This window comes from Macadamia integrifolia, chromosome 11, assembly GCF_013358625.1.
Source record: "Macadamia integrifolia cultivar HAES 741 chromosome 11, SCU_Mint_v3, whole genome shotgun sequence".
In the NCBI taxonomy this organism is placed as follows: domain Eukaryota; kingdom Viridiplantae; phylum Streptophyta; class Magnoliopsida; order Proteales; family Proteaceae; genus Macadamia; species Macadamia integrifolia.
This window is the reverse complement of record NC_056567.1, coordinates 3,768,975-3,792,877: the sequence shown is the minus strand read 5'-3', so window position 1 is coordinate 3,792,877 and position 23,903 is coordinate 3,768,975. Positions and strand designations below refer to the sequence as shown.

At 37.5% G+C, this 23,903-nt stretch overlaps 2 long non-coding RNA genes across 2 annotated transcripts; one reads left to right on the top strand and one right to left on the bottom strand.

Moving 5' to 3' along the window:
* Positions 1 to 1,044: 1,044 nt before the first annotated feature.
* On the top strand, positions 1,045 to 14,118 carry LOC122093382. Its single transcript, XR_006144431.1, has 2 exons — positions 1,045 to 1,371; positions 13,783 to 14,118. It is a non-coding gene; the product is annotated as an uncharacterized LOC122093382 (long non-coding RNA).
* On the bottom strand, positions 13,387 to 14,873 carry LOC122093383. Its single transcript, XR_006144432.1, has 2 exons — positions 14,523 to 14,873; positions 13,387 to 14,041 (listed from the first exon to the last, which is right to left on the bottom strand). It is a non-coding gene; the product is annotated as an uncharacterized LOC122093383 (long non-coding RNA).
* Positions 14,874 to 23,903: the final 9,030 nt, after the last annotated feature.

Below are 23,903 nucleotides of genomic sequence, written 5' to 3'. Positions count from 1 at the left end.
CTTCATATTGCCGCGACTTTCTATTATGATTTTGGAATTTTCAGACATCGTATTGGTTTGTTTGCTTCCATCAGCCCTCTGAAACGAAACTGAGGAAACAAAGGTAGTGGCAGGGAGGGGGATAGGCTGAGAAGGTGCAGGAGGAGGTTCTTGCTGAGAATCTTGAGAAGCACATTTTTCTTGCGATCCCTTGCCGCCCATCTTCTAATTCCTCAACACCTTCAGGAGGAGCTTTTTCCGATAGGTTTGATCATTACACGTAGATGGTAAATCAGTATTTATTGAGAAAAAGGACTCTGATTCGGAGTGTAGTACGAGTAACACCCATAAACAAGTCTGATGAATCTTTACTTATGTGAATGTACGAAAACGTCCTTGAAAATACCTATCCTATTGATCATTTTATGTTCAATTGGTGTATGAACCGCGCTGCTTCTGCTGGACAGAACAATAATTTCTGCTTTTCATGGGGTTGCAATAGTCATTTTACCATTTCTTATGTTTGGTGTAAGAGCCACACTATTTCAAGGAAGGAGATTGCTACTGATTGTGCAAGATCAATGAATGCACGTTCTGGTTGCGTGGTGTTGTTGCATAGTATCGACACCATCACCTGATGAATCGAAAATTAATAATCAAAACCCTCCAACTACAAGCTCCATATTCTAGAAATAAACAGTGAAGGGAAGTTTCTTTCTCTTCCTTGGAATATCTCTGCGAAATGCGAGGGGGGGAATCAGGGTCGTAAACTTTCTTCTTCCACACGCGAGAGAAGGATTTTCTTTGCATTTGCGAGAAGGATTTTCTTTGCATTTGCAAAAGAAACGAATAAGAGGAATCTCCATTTAATTGTTCAGAAATCTCCATAGTGTGAGGCTGGCTTCAACTTATTTATAATAAAGAAAAAGAAAATTTACATCCACCACCCCTCATGTTGGCATTGATTACATCATTCCCTCTTATTTTGTTTTTTACATTTAAATAAAAAAAACTAACACCATTTCACTGGTTGGAGGTTCTTTCCGTTAACTTGAACCCATTTTTTTAAAATCCCCAAATCACCCTTCCTTATATCCTTCAGCCTACGAATCAGAACAAATTGGGGCTTAGGGTTTAAACTATTCTCATGCGATTCCTTCTTCGATTCCTCTCTGCGATACCTCACTGAATACATTCTGGAGAAGATGAAGTTGTTCCGGGGATGGGGCGTTGCTGACCATAGGAAGTTCCAGCAAAATAGGGGCTGTGATTCTCCTTGGGTGTTCCTGCGAAATAGGGGGCTGCGATTCTCCTTCGCTGTTCCGGCATTGGTTGGCAGGGGGCAGCGATTCTCTGCAATTTGATTTACGACGTTAGCAGATGACGACACCGGTGAGTCTCATCGCTGTAATTTGATTTCATGCACTAGATTTCAGTATATGATTCTGGGTTCTCAGTATATGCTTACTTTTTCCCCAATTTTTCTGTTGATTCCACAATTTTCAATCTCTAATTCAGATTTGCTAAGTGATTTCAATATTCTCACTAAAAGGATTAGAATATGGTGCGAACTTGCTTATCTCCCCATTTCGAACATCTTTCACGTCCCTATCATCAATTTGGTGCGAACTTGCTATGCTGGTTCAATGGAAAACGTCTCTTATTCTTTGTTCTTTTTTTTTTTTCTGAAACATTTGGGTCAGAGTCTGTGACTGAAACATTTTGGGGGCCGGGGTTTAAGGTTCAAAAGGATTTCAAAAGGTGAAACAGGTAGGAGGGTAGTTTGGTCTTTTTAAGTTCAAAACTAACACCAATAAAACGGTGTTAATATTTTGAGTTTAAATGTGAAAAAGAAAAACGAAGGATCAACATCAGTCAACTATTACATTTCTTGTGTTCTGTGCTGGCGTTCCATTTATTTTCCTTTTTAATGCTAGTGGATAGAAGAATTCAAAACAATCCAATCAGAAATTGGTTTTTAGAAAAATCCAACAAGAAAGACATGGTCACCCGGTCATTGAGGAAAACTTTGTCTAAATTAATGAAAAATCAAATATAGCATGCTACCTACCATCATGACATACTAGAAAATGAACTTGTTAGCTTTTATAAATTTTAGGTTAAATAATACAATATCAAATGACTAAAATAACTTTTTATACATTATCATGCAAAATACAAGATAAAATAGAGAAAAAATAATCTAAGATAGTGTACAATAATAATTCTAACCTAAATGTATAAATTAATTTTTTTCCCTTCCCTATAATATATATAATGCCAATAGTCTAATATATAATCGTTAAAATCATTCACATACCATGTGTTGGGTGTTGAGAACCATCGATTAATAATTGGTCGGACATTTATTTATCGGTCATGTTGGTCTTGATTTTTGATCAGCTGATTCTATTGGTGCAAACCTATAATTGACACCCTTACTTACATATGACTAGCTATACATCATTGTACTGGGTCCAGTGTGTTTGTCTATCAACAAAAGTGATGATAGATAGGGGATTCACTTCCAGGAAGGCGAACTTGAGAGAGGATCTTGAACTTAATTGGATGAATTTCTAAGCTCGTAGTTTAATTGTAAAATGTCCAGAAAAAGAATTTATAAAATTATTATTAATTAATAAATATATGTTATAAATATTTTATCGTATTTTTTACTGTCCAATCAGTGAATATGATACTCTATACTAGCTATTCAATGGACTAGGCTGATGGTGTAATTTAATTCCGTGCCCAGAGGTCTATTGTGAGATATTATAAAGTGAGGGACTTACATGTAATGTTATTCATCAATTATGGGTTATAAGGCTATTGCCAAACAAAGGTGAGCTATTCTTAAAGAGGTGCTCCACTAGGTGAGGTAGCATTTGCCATGTTAGGGCTTTTAAGCGGGCATGTGTGAGGTTTTTGTGACCTGAGGTAGGCCTATTCGGCTTAGATTCTTGACAAGAGAGTGACGTGAGGAAAGAATACGAGTAAGACTGCGACATATTGAACTGCAAGCAATCTCATCGATGTGATGTAGCTAGTTAGTACTGCCCATGGAGCTATTTTCAAACTCCAATCCTAGAGCTTTTTAACTAGTGATTATGAAAGCAAGTCGATCTTTATCAATAAATCAAGCATTAGAAACAACCGGTCACTCTTTACCCAAAAAGAAGAAACAACAGGTCACTTGCGATCCAAAGGTAGCCGAACGATTGTAAGCAACCTCGCCATTGGAAATAGCAGGAGAGGTACCACTAGCTAGCCAAGTTGCCGAAGGCAATAATAGAATTGTAGACGATTTATTTTCTTGTGAATTTACTTTTGATGAATTCGTTTTTTCCTGTAACCTGTAGCACATATCTGTGGCTAGATGCCAAATAATAAGGCTCTCATCAAGTAGTGGCTAGATTGCCTAAACCCCAACGGGTTGGTTCATTGATGAATTGTCATGGGTAAAGCACCTAAGAAAGCATCTTACTTGTGTTCAAGTCACCTTGACAACACCTTTAGGGCCACTCACATTGGGCTTAATTAGGCTAGTAGAAAAATTATTGATGATTAAAAGATGCTAATTCTTTGGAAGCTGATCGAGGTGACTCCTCGATATCTACATAAAAATACTGCAAAATGATAAGGTTGCCCACCACTTCCGCTACAACAATATCAAAGTATCCATCTTCTATGAGAAATTTCATGATTTCATCTAACTCTATCAAAGCATGAGTGTATTAGTCTATGGCATATGGTATACTAGGTTCACCACATCATACAAATCTGAATATTGTTTCCAATGGGGACAACATTGCAACCTAACATTTTGTGTACACGGATACAAAGTATGGAAATGGCCACTCCACTAGGAACTGTCGCAATCAAAGCTCCACAGTCCACAACATATGCACCCACATTCGTCGTTCTTCCTTAGGTCCTCTCAACGGAGAAGAAACTGTTTTCCACAGACTAAGAGAAAGTTTGCGTGTGAGAATTGAAATTGAAATTTCTAGCCTTAGATTTGGGTTATAATGAAGCACTCTTCTTTCATTGATGGAATTGATACGTTCACCCATAGCAAGTGGTGACCATGTTGTTTGATGTTAACTAGCTTTCCTTTCCTTTGCGGGCTTTAGAATCCAAGGCTGATAGAGAGAATTCAAGCCAAGGCTAAGGGAGGAAAATTGAGACCTAATTCTTATATGTTTTTTCAACTTTGTCTCTATTTCCCCCCCCCCCTCCCCCAAAAAAAAATAGAAAAGAACAGTAATCCTGGTTGCATGGGTTCTCGTGCCTCTAGACGCAAGAGCATGTGAATTTATCGCACTACCCTTTATGAAATCAGCAAACCCATCAATGTTGATGTATCTTCCCATATTCTCTCTAGTATTAGTCTGATACCAGTACAGGAGCCACGCGACCAAGTAGCGATCTCTTGGTGGTGATATCCACACCAACATTTTCTCCATTGCTGTCTAATATCAAAAATCTTATATTGTACCTTGGGAACCAGGGATCAAGTGCTGATTCTTATAGGAAAAAAAAAAAATTGCAGGAGAAATCAATGATCTGGACTAATCCCAAAAGCGACCAAAACCCATATATTTCTGCACTATGAATCCAACTATCAAAGCTTAAGCTATTGAAAATCAGATTCAAACAAACAGTTTTCATTGGGAAAAAGAACTGTCCGGCAGTTAAAGGGTTACACCCATAAATAGAGGCCGGTGGAAGGACTGCCTATGTATCTTATTGGCCATGCTGGTGCAGGAATCAGTGGCGCGTGTGTAGAGGATGTGAACTTACAGTGTCCAGCACCGATGAATCGTAAATTAAGAATCAAAACCCTCGAACGACAAGCTCGCTATATTCTAGAAACACACGGTGAAGGGAAGTTTCTCTTTTTCCTCGGTGGAATATCCATTCGTATATCCATGCGAAATGCTAATAAGCCGATCTAGAGAGAGAGAGAGATTCTTAGTCCCAAACTTCCTTCTTCCACACGACAGAGAAGGAGATTCTCTAGGGAACTTCAATTAATTTGATCAGAACTCTCCCAACGCCCAAGTGTGAGGCTTGAACTTAGTTAACAAAAGAAAACGTAAGGCTTCAACTACCGTCAATTATTCCCTTTCTTCTACAAGTGGATGGAATATGTTGAAGTGATAAGAAATTGTCTGGTAGTGGTAGACATAGCTACCCTTCCTTATTCGAGTCACCGTCCATAAACGGGTAAGGGAAGACGAGGAAAAGTGTAAAGTAATAGACATTGTTTTGTAGCGTCAGATAAAGCCCTTTTAGTCAAGGCATTGTTCACAAGAAGGAAGTTTCCTTCACCCATCATGGAGAAATTTTTTTTCTCTGATAAAAGAGAAGAAAAGAAAATAAAACAAAAAGAGAAAAAGTTAAAGAACTGAGTTTTGCTGCACCTTCGATGGAGGAGGGGGAAAATAATCCTCTGTTTTTCCTTGTTTTGCTAGCTGCAAAACACGACACGTGGACAATTTTAAGACCAACGCACCGGATGTAATAATCCTCACCCAACCTTGATCATTGGATCCTCTATTGTCCACGTGTCGTGGTCTGCAGGTAGCAAAACAAGGGAAAACAGGGATGAGAAAAACAGAGGATTTTGATCTGAGGGAGGGTGGGGGTGAGGATAAGGGCCAAGGGGTGGGGTCTCCTTTATCGGATCCACATGGTCACATTATGTCTAAGGAAAACTTTGTCCAAGTAGTTAAAGTAAACAATATTTTTAAATTAATGAAAAATTAAATCTAAGCATGCTACCATCATGACATAATAGAAAATGAATTTGTTAGCTTTTGTAAACTTTAGGTTAAATAATACAATATCAAATGACTACAAATGACTTTTTATGCATTATTACGCAAAAATACAAGATAAAATAGAGAAAAAAAAAACCTAAGATACTGTAGAATAATAATCCTGACCTAAATGTTCCCTTCCCCTTAATATATTTAATTGCCAATAGTCTAATGTATTAAAGATTAAAATCATTCACATAGCATGTTTGGGTCGGATTTGTCAGGCAACCATTGCGTGCATTGGGAACGATTGATTAATAATTGGTCGGTCCTCAAACCGAGACATTTATTTTTCACTCATGTTGGTCTTGATTTTTGATCAGTCGATTCTACTAGTGTGAGCCTATAATTGACACTCTTACTTACATATGACTGGCTATACATCACTATATTGGGTCCGTCGTGTTTGTCTATCAACAAAAGTGATGCTTGTTAATTTAATTACAAAATGTCCACAAAAAGAATTTATGCAATTATTATTAATTAATAGATATATTCTATAAATGTTTTATTGTATTTTTTTCAGTCCAATCAGTGATTAGGATACTCTACACTATTGTTTGATGTATTAGCTTGATGGCGCAATTTAATTCCATATCCAAAGGTCTATTGTGAGATATCATAAAGTGGAGGACTTACGCATAATGTAATCTATTGGTTATGCGTTTTATGGCTATGACCAAACTAAGGTGAGCTATCTTTAAAGAGGTGCTGGACTAGGTGAGGTAGTGCTTGCCATACTGGCGTTTTCAAACCGGCATATGTGAGATTTTTGTGAGCTAACCTTGGCTCTTGACAAGAGAGTGACGTGAAAAAAGAATAAGAGTAAGACTGTGACATACTGAATTGCAAGCAACGTCGTCGATGTGATGTGACACGTCACTACTGCCCAAGGAGTAATCTTAGTTCGAACACTAATCTTAGAGCTTTCCAACTAATACTTAGGAAAGTAAGTCGGTCTCTACCAACAAATCAAGCGTTAGAAACAATAGGTCACATACGATCCAAAGCTAGCCTAAGGATTGCAAGTAATCTTGCAATTTGCAATAGGTGAGATAACGCTAGCCAAGTTGCCAAAGGCAAGGTAGGCAATAGACTTGCAGATAATTTATTTGTTAGTTGATTAAGTGTGACTTTGTATACCTTAGTTTTCAAACCAATATGATCGCATCACTAGGAACTAACAATTCACAGTGAAAAAATACCTCTAGTAGGAAAATTCAATCCCAATTTTGATACCGAACAAGAAAAATTAGAATCTAATAGTGAATCAGCGCGGCTGGGCCAGCCATCAATGTTTGGTTCAAATTTTCATCCTTTATAGCCCGCCATCAGATATAGTTTGGTTCATAATGAAGCCTTTTTTACAACGGTGCACTCTTCTTTTATTGATAGAGTTGATGCTTTCACCCACAAGGGCGTTCGGTTAATATATAGAAAGTGGTGACTTTTGTGTTTTAAGTGAACTAGTTTTGTTTTTCTTTGTGGGTTTAGAATCCAAAGATAATAGAGAGCATTCAAGCCAAGGCTAACGGAGGAAAATTCATTCTTAATTTTTAATTTAAAAAAAGAAAAAGGTATTGAGTTCATTGTCTAGTTGCAGAGCATATGATAACGTTTTTTCTCTTTCTCTCTCCTTTCACAATAGGGGCACATATATCATATAATGGGAAGTAGGAGAGATATAGAAAAAAAGAAGATGCTAGCATACGCTACACAAGAAAACAACATTCTTTTTCTCAAAAATAAAAATAGAACTTCTGCTATGTTTGGTAGCCAAAAGAAGAGGAGAAAAGAATAGAAAAGATATGAAATGGTAAGAAAATAGAAAAAGTATGTGTGTTTGGCTACCATTATAAGAGAAGAAAAGAAAAAAAAAAAAGGAATAGATTTTGTATTTTCTTATATTTTTGGCAAGATATATATATATATATATATATTTTTTTTGCTGCAAAAGAAAACTTCACCATATCCAAGGTGAATTTTGAAATTCAGAAAATGAATCTTCTCTTGGTTCTGGACATGCCAAGTATAAAGAGAATTTCTTAAACTAAGAAAAAATTACAGAAAACCAAAAAGTGAAAATTCATCTCAACTGAAAAAATTCAGTCATACTTTTTAATACAAAAAAAGAAGAAGTAGAAACCAGCAATGAAAATTAGCAGATCCAACCCAATCCATCAATTAGATAAAGTTTGGATCATAATGAAGCCATTTTAGTGAGTTTGGATCTGCTGTTCGTATGATCACCTGGTCATACAAGTCAGCATCTAACATCTGTTTCACTTTCTGTCATTGCAAAGGTAAGGAAGGGTATATTTAGAAACATGACAATCATTGCAAACCTTCAAGCCTTGTGGTGAAAGCGGTGATCAATGACTTGGGGAATTTTTCATTTGTTACTCTTGTTCAGATCATATTAGTGAGAGATCTCCAGCTTTCAGTATCAATACATTTGGTGCAGTCAAGTCCTAGACAAAATCATATCAAAGAGCTTTATTGGGATAGACCTCCTGTGGGATGCTACAAAATTAATATTGAATGGGTGCTCATTAGGCAACCCGAGGTATGCAGGAGCTGGGGGCATTATTCAGAATTATGTTGGATGTCCTATTCGTTGTTTCTCCTTTGAAGGTATCTCCTCTGTTAAGTTTGTCTTAAATTTTTGACCCGTTTTGAAGATTGAGCAGATCCAACATATTTTGGTGGCAACCCGAATGGGAAGTTTTCTGAGATCTGTGATGGAAGCAGAGGGGTTGGGTCGATAGGCCCAAGCCCGGAGTATGGGGGTGCTCGACCGGATCGACCGCGACCCATTAGGTCGACCCTCGACTTGGAGTATATATATAATGTATTGTTGCTTGTTGAAAAAGCCATTGTATTTTGAGGTTTTTTCGAGCTAGGGTTTCAGGGCGAATTTTCTCGCCGCTGCTTGGGTGTAATCTCTCTTCTGCATAGTGAAACATCTGCTTCTTCGCCTGAGGATGTAGGACACCACCCTGGTGTGTGAACCTCGTTAAATCTCTGTGTCTTGCGGATCTATAGTCTCTTTATTTTTTGTGTTTCTTGGTGTTTGATCTAACAAAATGGTATCAGAGCTTTGAGTTACTTCGATCCATGACTTCAATGAAATACAATATTGATAGGTTCGACGGAAACATCAGTTTTAGTTTATGGCATGTTCGAATGATGGCTATTCTTAAGCAGCAGGGTTTGAAGAAAACCCTATTTGGCAAGGCGAAGAAATCTACAACTATGTCTGATGATGATTGGAACGATTTAGATGATAAAACCCTTTCAGCTATTCAGTTGTGTCTTTCGAATGATGTTCTACAAGAAGTTCTCTTAGAGAAAACGGATCTAGAGTTATGGGTGAAGTTAGAGAATATCTACCTCACCAAATCCCTCACCAATAGGTTGAGATTGAAACAACAACTATATACCCTTCATATGGGTGAAAATACTTCTATTAAATCCCACATATCTGAGTTCAATTCTGATGTTACTGATTTGAAAATGATAGATGTTAAAATAGACGATGAAGATTTGGCCCTATTATTGTTATGTTCTTTGTCTCCATCTTATAAGCATGTTAGGGATATCATGATTTATGGTAGAGAGACAATCTCTATTGAAGATGTCAAAACGAATCTGCAAAGTAAGCAAAAGATTAATGATGAGTTAACGTCTACTAATAAATCTGATGGTATTGGTTTAGTAGCTAGAGGGAGAACGAATGAAAAGGGTTCAGATGGTGGTAAAAAGAAGGCTAGATCAAAATCTAAGCACAAGAATTTAACCTGTAATTACTTTAAGAAAAATGGGTATATTAAATCTGAATGTTATAAGCTTTTAAATAATCAGAAAGCAGGTGGTGGTTCTCAAAATCAACAGAAAAGAGATGATTCTGCAGAAGCTGAAGATGAAAGTGAGTCTGATATGCTTTTGGTGACTAATGACAAAGTTAGATCACAGGATGAATGGATTCTTGACTCTGATTGTTCCTACCATGTGTGTCGCAATCGTGAATAGTTCTCCACATATGAATCAGTTCGAGGTGAAGTTGTGTTGATGGAAAATAATACTTCTTGTAAGACTATTGAATGGAAACGATCAATATCAAGATGTATGATGGCATTGTCAGAACCTTGTCTAATGTCAGGTATGTCCCTAATTTGAAGAAGAATCTCATCAGTTTAGGCACTCTTGAATCAAATGGGCACAAGTATATAGCTGAAGGTGGAGTCATGAAGATCAGCAAGGGTGTTCTCTTGTTGATGAAAGGAATCAAGGTTGGCAGTTTGTATGTGTTGCAGGGTACTACAATCACTGAGTTTATTACAGCAACTTCATCATCTATGTCTGAATCGGATGTCACAAATTTACGGCACATGATGTTAGGCCATATGAGTGAAAGAGGGATGGCATCATTAAGTAAAAGGGGCTTATTGTGTGATCAAAGTACATGAGCAATGGAGTTCTGTGAGCATTATGTGTTTGGGAAGCAGAAAAGAGTCAGTTTCAATACTGCTATTCATAGGACCAAGGTGGACTACATTCATTTAGACCTATGAGGGCCCTCCATGGTTGCTTCAAAGGGGCCTGGTGCAAGGTACTTGCTTACTTTCATTGATGATTTCTCTAGGAAGGTTTGAGTCTATTTCTTGAAGTACAAAAATGAAGTATTTGTCATATTTAAACAGTGGAAGAATTTGCTTGAGAAGTAGACCGGAAAACAAATTAAAAGGTTGGGAACCGATAATGGCCTAGAGTTTTGTGAAGGTGACTTTAATGAGTTCTACAAAAATAAAGGTATTGCAAGACACCATACAGTTGTTAAAACACCCCAGCAGAATGGAGTGGTAGAGCGTATAAATAGAACCTTGTTAGAAAAGGCGAGGTGTATGTTACCAAATGCAAGATTGGGCAAGGAGTTTTGGGCAGAAGCAGTTAACACGACAACCTTGTTGGTGAATCGATCTCCTTGTACAGCTATTGAGTGCAAGACTTTAGAAGAAGTTTGGTCAGGTAAACCTGCAGACTACTCAAATTTAAAAGTATTTGGATGTCCTGCTTATGCACATGTAAATGAAGGGAAGTTGGAACCTAAGGCTAAGAAATGCATTTTTCTTGGGTATGGCTAGTTTTGGATGCTCCAGGTGTCAATATGACTATTATGTTTATTTCAGAAAGCTCTCTGATGTGTCATTCATATATTTGTTGCTTTATGTTGATGATATGTTGATTGTAGCAAAAGATAGGAATGAGGTCAACAGGTTGAAGGAACAATTAAGTTCTGAATTTGAGATGAAAGATTTGGGGGCAACAAGGAAGATCCTTGGTATGGAGATCAAGAGGGATAAAAAAGCAGGGAAGTTGTGGCTATCTCAACAGAAGTACACTGAGAAGGTATTGAATCATTTTGGCATGAAAGATGCCAAACCTGTAACTACACTTGCATCTCATTTTAGACTTTCAGCTGCTCTATCACCTAAGACAGATGAAGAGGTGGAGTACATGTCATGTGTTCCATATTCTAGTGTAGTTGGCTCCATTATGTATGTTATGGTTTGCACTCGTCCTGACATATCACAAGCTGTCAGTGTGGTGAGCATATATTTGTCATGTCCAGGTAAAGCTCATTGGGAAGCAATGAAGTGGATATTTAGGTACTTAAAAGGGACCTTTGGTATTTGTTTGGAGTTTGGGAGGAATGGTGATAATCTATCTGGTTATGTTGATTCAGATTATGCAGGTGATCTTGACAAGAGGAGGTCACTCACAGGCTATGTATTTACTCTTGGAGGAAATACGGTTAGTTGGAAAGCTACTTTACAGGCTACAGTTGCATTATCTACTACTGAAGCAGAGTATATGGCAGTGACTGATGCAATTAAATAAGCTATTTGGCTTAGAAATTTGTTAGGAGAACTCAGCATAGATCATGAGGTGGCTGTTGTCCATTGTGATAGCCAGAGTGCTATTCACTTGACTAAAGATCCGATGTATCATGAGAGGACAAAGCACATTGATGTTCGGTATCATTTCATAAAAGAGATAATTGCTTAAGGTAATATTCAAGTGTTGAAGATTGGTACTGAAGACAATCCAGCTGATATGTTGACTAAGCCTTTGTGTGTTCGTAAGTTCGAGCATTGTTTGAACTTACTTGGTGTTTGCCGTGTTTGAGTTCAGCCCTTTGGAGGGCTATTGGAGAATATGAAGATATTAGCTATTTGTTTATTTGTTGGAGGAGAATTCAAGCCAGGGTGGAGATTTGTTAAGTTTGTCCTGAATTCTTGACCCGTTTTGAAGATTGACCCGATTTGACATATTTTGATGGTAACCTGAATGGAAAGTTTTTTGAGATTTGTGATGGAAGCAGAGGGGTTGGGCCTAAGGCCCAAGCCTGGAGTATGGGGGTGTGGGGCGAGATGGTTCGACCAGATCGACCGTGACCCGATGGGTCGACCCGTGACTTGGAGTATACATATAATGTACTGTTGCTTGTTGAAAAAGTTATTGTATTTTGGGGTTTTTTCGAACTAGGATTTCAAGGCGAGTTTTCTCGCCGCTACTTGGGTGTAATCTCTTTTTTGCATGGTGAAACATCTTCTTCTTCACCCAAGGACGTTGGACACCACCCTGGTGTGTGAACCTCGTTAAATCTCTGTGTTTTGTAGATCTATAGTCACTTTATTTTTCGGGTTTCTTGGTGTTTGATCTAACATCCTCAAACTTTGGAGCGGAGTTTGCTGGTTTTTTTGAAGCGATCAACATAACTAAGCTCTTAGATTTATCTTGGATCGAAGGGGAGTGTGATTCACAAGCAATTGTGTGGTGCATTGCTCAGAAGTCAATCCCGTGGTTTTTTAGACAGAGGTGGCTAGCAGTGTTGAGCTACTTAAATAGAATTCAATGTAGTGTTGGTCATTGCTTCTGTGAAGTTAATACAGTAGCGGATGGATTGGTTAAATATGCGGCTGCAACTAGATCCTCAACAGTGTGGGTGTCTCCCCCAAGATTCACGATTAATGATATAGAATGGGATGCTCTGCAGAAACCAAGATATTGTTTCTTGTGAATCTTAAGTCTTGTTAGTTTTAGCATTTTGGTTTGTTTCTCTTCTTTGCTGAAGGTGGAGTAGGGAATCAAATTTTTTGTGTGTTTCTGCCATTTTGGGTTCCTTGTATTTCATTCATTCTTTTTATTATATCTCTTTACTGACCTTAAGGAAAAAAAAGAAACATGAAGAATATATATTAGATATGATTAATCGTACAACCAGGTGATCTTACAAGTAGCTGATCCTTTCTCATTTTTAAGAATGGTGCACTCTTCTTTTATTGTTGGAATCGATGCCTTCGCCCACAGGGTTGAATTTGGGGTTGGCACTTTTTGGTTAATACTTAATTGATAGCCCCCCTCTCCCACCAAGTTTATTGTCTCTCTCCACAACATTTGAACTAAAAACAGATTTTCATCAAACTCTTTTACCAAATTAAACATTTTAATATTTTTAAGGACAACGCAACTTTGCAGAATCTAAATAATAACCTTACTCCTGCATAATAAGAAATAATTTGACAGCAGATCGATCTACTTTCTGGATCATTTTTATGTGTAAACAAACTAAACAAAAGTTTATCTTGGCAGGAAGAAATGATACCTAAAAATGATTTTGATGGCCAAGAAATACAAACAAACACTACAACTAAGATCAAAAATGGAAAAGTATTGGCTGTTCATGATGCTAAAACTGAACATAGCATACATCTTATCAGTTTGGAACTCATACGATACCTCTGCAACATATCACCACTGGCTTATTGTCCCTTAATTCGAACCTCTGCAGATCCAGAAAAGTTGTTTATCTGCTCACTTTGATTAGTAGCCTTCTGAAACTCAATACTGCCTCGGCTTTCTACTTTGACATTGGAATTTTCCGACATCGTGTTGGTTTGTTTGCTTCTATCAGCTGTCTGAAACGCAATTTTGGAAGCAGAGGTAGTGGAGGGATTAGAGGGAAGGACAGCCCAAGATTGTGCAGGAAGAGAAGCTGGCTCAGAAGGTTGAAGAGGAGGTTTTTCACTCGATCCTTTGCAGCCCATCGTCTAATTCCTGAAGTCCCGAAGATAGGGTTGATGGCACCATTCCTATAATTCCTCCCCTCAATGTAAAGACTTTGCGGGTCGAAATAAACAGTACCAATAATGGGAAAAGGTTGTCTGAGCCCACTGCGTGAAACACACCATAACCAGTACATTGTTAACCGTCGGATGAAAAGAAAAAAGAAAAAATATTAACCGTTCAATTTGGCTGCTCTTGCATTTCTTTTCCCTTTATGTTCTCAGCCAAAAAAATGATGTCGAGAGCAGATCAAGTTCTCACACGAGAACCATTCTCGTATGGGGCTGATCTGCATAGATCGAAACTATCTAACAATCAACTTTGTAGTGGATTCTATCTGTATGGATCAGCCCGTACAAGAATGATTTTCATACATGAATCCGATCCACACTCGTGCTAGTAACTCATGAGTCATGAGTCATGACCATGTTGGGACATTTGTTTCAAGCAAGTTTCTTTGCTTATGCACCGTGACTGAATGTAGGATGATGTTGGCGGTGGTTTGTGCAGCGGATGACTGAAATTTCATGAACTTTTGATTTATTTTCTGGGATCTTCAATTTCTTATTTGAAGGATAGAGTACAAACCTATCCGCCAAAAACCTCGATCGAATCTAAGCTGGGCAGGGGGATGCGGTGAAAACAGAGCAGTGGGATGTGGGGTTGCTGCCCTATGTGGGGCAGTGTGAGAGGGGGTTGCGGGAGGGGGAGAGATCGAGACGGTGAGGCCGTAAAGGAGAGGGACAGGGTGGGGCGGTAAAGGGAGGGAGGTTTGGCTATTCATCTCTATTGAGTAGGTTAGCTTGCGTGCTTCTCCTAGGCTCCAACTCAAGTAACCAGGGAGAGGGCAGGGACGGGGACCTTGAGTTGCAGCACCAGAGATCCACCCAACCAATGGGGATGTGGTGGAGAGAGAGAGAGAGAGAGAGAGAGAGAGAGAGAGAGCATCACAGTTGAGGGAAGTCTAAATTGTCTGCATCGAGTAGTGAGATGCAGTGAGCATCCAATGGCTAGGAGGGTCTGGCCATGCACCCTAGCCATTGGATGCTCACTGCACCTCATTGTAGACAATTTTAACGTAGTTGAAGAAAAGGGAAATATATTGGGTAGGGGGTAGAGGCCATGTATTGTAGTGTCTAAAATCTAATCCAACAAGTAGCGAGGGGCTAGGGATGATAGTGAGCAGCGGTGATTGGGTGGAGAACGAGGGAGAGAGAGTGAGAGATGTGGTAGGTGCAGCATCGTTGAGGGAAAGGGAAATACAATGATGAACAATTGAACGGTTGAGATATTTTTCTTCTCATCCAATGATTGATGAAAAACTGGTGGGTGAGATTCTATCCTACACCATAAGCTTAGAGAACTCCTTCCCATATAGAGGGGGATCAATGTTCGGTTGTGTAGCCTAGACCAGCATGGGCCAATGGCAGCACATGCACAAGCATCCAACTAGAGGTGGGGTGGTCATTGCACCTCGGAGCAGTGTTCTTTTATGTTATAAATAAGAGAAAAAGTATCCTGAAAGGAATTGTGGCTTTGTGCTTAGACCTAGAGAGGGTCGAAATGTCCACCCCACTTCTCATGAGAGATGGAAATCCACTATTATAAATGCCTCTGCATGCGCTTCCATTGGTCCACATACTAACATAGGAGCCACACTATCTTTTAGGGAACCCTCTCCCTAATCATAATATGACCTACTCGGATGATTTTCACGCCAGCACAGAGTAGTGGGAGCTTGCATATCCATCCAATGAGGGGTAGGGTGGTCCTTTTTCCTTGTGTGGAGGAGGAGAGTGCTCGTGTTATTTTTAATTCTACTAAGAAGGGCTGGGATTTTACTCATTATGTGACAGGGATGTTACTACCCAAATTTGGTTGGGATGGGATGAGGCCTAATGGTTGAAATTTGGGTGGAATGAGATAAGGGTTGAATGTAATTTGTTTTTTAAATTGTCATTGTGTGGGATCTGTTTCCCAGGTTTTAGAAGCCTCCCCCCTCTTTTAGTTCTGTCCAAATTTTATTGGTGGAATAGGTCTGTCTAAATAGGGGCTGGGGGCTACCCTTCCCTTTCCCTTTCCCTTTTCTTTTTCTTCTTCTTTTCTTTTTCTTGATACTTTGTTCCAATAAATATCAGCAAAAGTATATTAATGGATATGAGATCTACCCGATTGAGTAGATCACGGGAACAGCTGTTGCATCTGCAATATGAGCTGAATATGCAATAGCAATCCAAGGGCGCATACCTAGGCGGAAATTTAGTTCTCACTCAAGACCCGTGTGATAAGCTACACCAAATAAGAAATGTAGAACAATCAATTCATAAGGACCACCATTGTATAACTATTCATCAACGGATGCTGCTTCAGAATTGCCATTTAGGCATACCAGGACGAAAAAACAAAAATGATCAAACAAGAAAATAGACTTTTATTTCACTTTTACAATAACCATCAACAAAACCAAAAGACTATCAATTATTTACCAAAGGATCCACCTTTGGCATGGCCAAAAGACCATCAACAATTCACTTTTTTTTCATACACACATTTTACGTATAAAAAAATCTCCACAAGGTATTAAATGCACAACTAAAATCTAAATCCATGATAAGATAAAATATTTGGCCTACAAATTTAATAATTTTAATAGAAACGCAAAAGGACATACACAAATATTGGTAAAAATGAGGGAAATTAAGTTAGGTAAGATATGTTTTTTTGATACCCAAGGTGTCCAGATCTACGACCCGACTAGTCCCTGGGGTCACTGTTATACTGCTTACACAGGACCGGGTCAGTCCGAGATAGAAACCCTCATGTGATGGCCCCAAGAAGTTAGGTGCAATAGCGAAGGTTTGATCGCGGGACTTCACTTCCTGAGGAGAAATACCGTGTCTCCTTCAAGCCAATTGCGCTAACCCCTTGGGGTTTAAGTTAGATAAGATGCCAATGTGAAAGTCTTGAAAAGGGAGAGGCTCCTAATCAATACAATTTAGAAGATAATTTTATAAAGAAACCACGATACAAGAATGAACACATCTCTTACGCAAGTCATCAGATATACATGGATAAGAAAGTCAAAAGGGAAATGTTAAAGTGGCCGACATAGCCTTCTTTGGTCAAGTCAATATTTACAAGAAGGCACTTTCCCATCATCCAAGGGGAAAGAAGAATTCCTCCACTGATGGATGTGGGTGCCTTGATGGGTATACTTTTACTTCAACCCATGGTTGAGGAGAACTTTCTCCTTATTCACAATGGAAAGGGCAAAAAAAAAAAAAAGAGAAAATTTCGAAGCGACCAACATTCCTAAAATAATGAAAAATTAAAGATATAATAGAAAATGATTTTTTTTTTCATAAAATTTATATTAAAGATAACAATATCAAATGGCATAAAAACCATTTTAATGCATTATAATGCAAAAATACAAGATAAAATAAATAAAATAGAGAAAAATATCTAAGATGTTGCAGAATTATAATTCTAACCAAAATGCAACTATAGGATTATCAAGAATGCAGAATGCTACAATGAATTATTTTCAAATAATCAAAATATAAATAGAAAAATCAAACATGATACATTAAAAAAAAAAATGTGCTGTACAAGTTGTCATATAAGAATCTGGATGCTTAGATGGGCCTTTCTATAGAAATTGTTCCATCTTTGAATTTCATATCAGATCAGGAATTCTAATTCGCTTAAATTCTTTATTTTGATTCGGATCTAATGGACCATATAGGATTATTTGTACGTTAGAGTAGGGCTTTTGAGGTTTGATCCAAGTAATGACATAATCTTGGATGCTCCATATGTGTTATACCATATAAATTTGTCCCTATTAGAATATTCGATAAGATTTGGAATTATTACTGCAAGTTCAGAATTTATTTTAATCTGAATTGGCCTGGATCCAGTAGGATGACTTGGATGGCTGGAATAGGGTCCAAGAATTAATAATATGATATGATTCTGGACTTCTGGTGCTCCCAATGAATCATATCATATTAATTCTTTCAAATTGGAAGATCTAATCCGATCGAATCAAGAATTCTTAATCGTTCAATTTTGTTATCTTGATCTAATGGACCTTGTATGATTAGTTGTACAGTCGCAATAGGATCCAGGAAGGGAGGATCCATGCTGATGAACCAATCTGATCCTCCAAATGAATCATACCACATAAATTCGCACATTTTGGAAGATCCAATTGGATCGAAGAATTCTATTTCTTCATTTTTTTTTTTTTTAGAATCTAAATCCAGTTGATCGATGATTTGTAGAGTCAGAATAGGGTCCTAAATGTCGATCAAAGTGGTGATGTACCAACCTACATCCTCTAGATGAGTCTAATTAACATAGAAATTGATCGCTGTTGGAATGCCCCGTGTGTTATATCATATAAATTCGTCCATATTCAAAGGTCTGATTGGATTAGGAATATATGATTTATTTTTTATATTTTATTTTTTATCTGTGATTTGGATCCAGCATGTTGGATGACTTGTACAGAAAGTCTCATCCGAGTGGTGATGTATCAATCTGGATCCTTGTGGATACTCCATATTAATCTTAAGACATAAGTTTATACATTTTGGAGAGAATGGATCCCCACGGATGAGCATTCAAAATCTGTCCCACTTTTTACTATTACATGAGTGAAGAAGTGTATGTTTGAGAATAAAAGGGACAGATGTTGGATGTTTACCCATATGGCCAAGTGATCATACCAGTAACGGATATCCAACCTCCATTTTGGAAGTTTTAGAATCAAACAAGTTCAAGAAATAGATAAGAGAGGTTTTCTTACAATGAGATAATTAATTTAAGCCTTAATATTAGACCAACCGGGTACACCCAAAAAAAAAAAAAAAATACATAAGGGGGCTGCTGTGCTAAAACCCTAGTGTCATCTACTATCACGAGACCTTTATTTTCCATCAAACCATAACATACTTTCTTCACTATTTCTCGAGCTCCGACCAGGTTTTTGTATGAGAATGTTTTTAAACGGGTCTGTAATGAACATGTTGATTCCATTGTCTCTCTCTTAATTGCATTGTTTCATAAACTTAAGGGAATCCATGTGTTCATCACAGCTCATGCAAAAATGTCTCATACAAAGACCTGATCTGCTCTCCTATTTCTTAGCCTTCAGCACAATCTCTTCAACACCATCGCGACTCACCTGTTTGAATCCCCTGACATTTGTGCTGGTTTGATTCCTACTCTGATCACCGCACTGATACTGACAACGTGTTATTGGTTGCTCTGCGGTAACCTCTTTGAGTTTCTCATTGTCAGTAATATGAATCTCTTTAGATCCAGACATGATGTTCTTTTCCTTCTTTCCTTTCTGAAACACTCCCTTTACTTTTTTCACATTCCGATTTCCCCACATCGTGTTGGATTGCTTGCTTCACCGATCAGCTCACTAGAACGAAGTTTAGGAAATAAAGGTACTAAGAGGGAGGAGGCTCTGTGTTGAGAAAGTTGAAGTGTGGGTTTTTTTTTTATTTCATTCCTTCCTAATCCATCATTTTATATGCGATGATTGTATGGCTTTCACATCGGTGTGGGGTCAATAAAAACGCGTTACAGCATCCAATTGAGATAGTAGGTGGTCATTTCGCCCATTTTATATGGTTAGAAGGGATTGAACTCTATCCCGAAGTATTCTTTTTTCCTAAAAGTATATAAGAAAAATAATTAACAAACCCTTTAAACTCCAAAGGTGACATAGCTATCAAGATCAATGCGATCAATTATGTCTTTCGTAGAAATTGGTTTGGTCCCTCTCATTTTGTTCGAGGATTCTTCTTCTTTGTGGGCCATTTGTGGCGTAACCCTGGGTTTGAATGTAGAGATCTCTCATGAAAAAAAAAAAAAAAAAAAAATAGAAAACATTTGACCATAAGAAAATATTGGGGATAATGACAAAATAAATAAAAATCAAAGCCGCACCTATTTTTTTCCTTCCCACATTACAGTGTCTCTTTCTCTCCCTTTCAACCTATAGGAGGACCACATTAAACAATGACATCCGATGGTGTTTTCAACTCAGCCTACAAAAACTAACGAGTTTTCACCTGGATTATGTTTTTACAATTTTATCTTTAAGATTTTACAGCACAGGGTGGTTAATCTCTCGCATTTTGTATCCAATCCAAAAACTGTCTGATTGGAATTGTTGGTTTACAGATTGGATCATAACGTTTGATGCACACGGTCAAAGCAATCAAACAGTGGAAGACCCATGTTGAGCTCACACCCTAAGATACAAAGTTGCCGGCATCATCGTTTAATGGTTGGGATCATGATGCTACAAATCAAGGCATGCTTTTTAACTAAAAATACTTCTTAGGATGGCATACATTTCCCTTGTAAATCTTAGAAATCAGGAATGCTTAAATATTGGACAATTCGATGCAAAGTAGGTGAAATTTAATATTCAAATATGGAATGATTTGAAGTTAATGATATAGTTACATGGTAATGATTACAATTTTTTTTTCAATATTGAAAATTTCGTTATCCTTTTCTTTAAATCCCCTTTAAATATATATATTTTTTTTTTTGATGAAATCCCCTTTAAAACCAAACGGAGCATTTCGATTTCCTGCTCTAGAGACTATTAATTTTTGTTCTGTTAAAGTTATGAATCTATGTTGATTCGATTCGATCTTATTGGGGGAACAATGGAAGAGATGCTACAAGGAGGAAGGAGTGCCTAATCTCCATATTGTATTAAATGTTCAATTAAAATTAAAATCTATAATTGGGCAAAATACTTGACCTACGTACAAAGTTGATGCTTTCATTAGAAAAGCAAAGGGACATACAAAAATGATCTTCACAAGAAAAAGACATAAAGGAAAGATGTTCTTAAGAAAAATTGGAAAATTTGCTTGGCGGAGACATTACTCCACCTTCTTCTAATTCAAAAAAAAAAGACAAAGTTTTCTTTCGTCGGTGGTTGAACGATGGGACCCCTTATCTTCCAAAATAACATATGAATGTGAAAGTCCTAAGAAATGACAGTTTCCTAGTTAGCTCAACTTGAAAAGCAATCTCAAACAAAACCACATCTACATAATACTAGATATAGCCATTTTTAGTCAAGTCACAGTAGGTAAGGAAAGATAGAGAAATGTTAAAGGAACCGACAATGCCGTGTAATGGTAGGCATAGCCCTCTGTAGTCAAGCCATTATTCACGAGGAGGCAGTTTCGTTTCACCCATGACAAATCAGGAATTATTTCATTGATAGGTGTGAATGCCTTAATTGGTAGACTTTTCGTCCACCATACCACTCATGGTGGATGAAAACTTAACATTCTTCTCATTCACAAAGGGGAAGAAGAAAACACAAGAAAAATAAATAAATAAAGAGGAATTTACTAGCACTCTCCTACAGTTGGCCTATTTTTACTAAAATTCTCCTACCTTTTGCATTTTTTCTGGTACTTCAATGCTTTTGGATTTTTACATCTCTTTCTCCCCTGTTCTTTTTAAATACCAAGATTACCCTTCTTTTTACCTATAACCTATTAAAGTGACATGCAGCATAGCCTTATTCTGCAGGTGTAAGGTAAGGCTATGCTGCCGGTGCTCTTCGTAGAACATTAGAAAAAAAAAAAATAGCGTTATTCCCAAATAAAAAAAATAGAAAAATTAAGAAAAATATGGAAAATTAAGGAAAAAGAGGGGATGTCAATACCTTCAGACTAAAATTGGAATTGTGCTTTTTTTTTTTTGGGTGGGGGGTGGGGGGAAGCTTGCAGCTCAAACGGTGACTGCTAGAATGCACTCCAGCACCTAACCTCTTCAGTCCAGTCGGTTTAAGAATTCCAACTCACTTGATTTTTTTTTATCTGGATTCAGTGGACCTAGTCAGATTCCTTTTACAGATGAAAAAAATTGTTATGAACAAATCTTGTTGGTCATATGGGTCTTAATTACTATAGAAATTGTTCTATCTTTGAATATTGGATCAAACCAGGAATTCTAATTCGCTTAAATTCTTTATTTTGATTCGGATCCAATGGACAACAGGTTGACTTGTGCAGTTAGATCAAGGTTTTTGAGGGTTAATCCAAGTGGTGCCATAATTTTGGATGCTCCAAATGTGTTATATCATATATATGTGTGTTTCTTCTTATTTATACTATATAAATTCTTGTACATTGGAATATTCGATTAGATTAAGAATTCTTACTCGTTAAGTTATTATTATTATTATTATTATTATTATTATTATTATTATTTTTAATATAATTTGGAACGGGTGGACCCTATGCATGAGTTTTGTACAAAGAATAGGGTCCAAAAGCTGATCAGAATGTGATGAAACAATGTGGATGCTTCATGTGTTATTCAAGAATGGAGGTATTTATATTTTTTCTTAGAGGGTATTCAGTGGAAGTAATTGACTTATTGCTACAGAAAAGCAAATTCGATTGTTGATTTTTAGCAAAACAAGCTGCTAGATCAGGATCTTCTGTTACATCTCCATCTCTTCCTATCTTGATTCAATCTGAAGTTAGTTAGGGTAGATGTTGAAAGAAGAGTTAGAATTTGTTTTATATAATTTTATTTTGGTGAAGTAGTGGGTCTCCTCCCCTGTTGATGGCCATGCCAAAGGTGGACTGATTCTGGATTTTTACCCCTTCACACTGTATGTGTGTCTAGAGCTTTCGGTTTCTAGATCATACTCCTTTCTTCTTTTTTCTTTTTTCTTATGTGTGTTTGTGTGTGTGTGTGAACTTTAGCTAAAAAAAAATCTAATTTTCTATCCAAATCAAGCTCATCCATAATTTCTTCACCTGCTCTGATCAAACTTTTCCACCGACTGTAGCCCCACCACATCTTCCTTTAAACATATTTTCATGGCATTGGCAATACCCAAATTATTCTTCTCCCCTCTCTGGTTCTACTTATCAGATTCATGATTCAAAATTTGATTTTGAATTTTGAATCCATCAATTTTGGCTGGAGGATCACTTCTAAGTTCCAAGTATATTTTGTACGCTCAATTCTGCTCCTTCCATACTAGTTAGCCCAAACTTTATTTTTGCACTTCATGATGCTCCCGTACCATGAAGTAAGGTTGATGAATGAAGATATCATATAAAGTGTGGCTTCACTCCCTATTTTGTTCTTCAGTTTTGGCTTCAGGCTGAGCCATTATTACTTATTTGAAAGGGGTCTATATTAAATTTTCTTCAATTACTCATAAAATATCCGTCCATCCATTGTGGGGTAGTATATGAATATTAGGAAAATTTATCTTATGACTTACCAGTCTTCTCCCTTTTCTTTTTTTTTTTTTTTATTATTATTAAAGGGAAAAAAACTAGGAATATAAGGTACTACATTAAGTTATTTGTACATATACTTTGGGATGTCTTTCGTGAGATAGCTATTGATAATAGCTGGTGCATGGTTGGACAACTATTTATACTTTTACAATAAAAAATTATGTTTCCTTATAGATTTTCGATTTGCAAAAAAGTGACAAGATGGAGCAGAGGCAAAATTCCTCCATGTGGTCTTGGAATTAACAGTCATTTCTCATGGTTAAAAATGATAGAAAGTAGGGGTAGCCCACCTTGAGCCCGAACCCTGTGTGACCTGGTTATGAGGGTCAACCCAGTCCAACCCAACCCAACCCAACCCAACCCTGGCCAGGCCTGAGACTTAGGCCCAGCCTAACAATAATAGGTCAGAGTTGCGCTGGGCCTGGGTTGAGACCTAAATCCAGCCCAACCTGACCCTATTGCAACATTGATCTATTATTGTGTTTAGTAATAGTGTCCCCTTCCCCTAGGCCCACATCATGTGTTATACAAGCCATATCATGTATCACACAAGCGTTAGACAACATGTTCGTATGACTTCAACCCACATCATGTGTTACGCAAGACATATACTCTTATCTATTGAGTTAAGACAATCAAATGG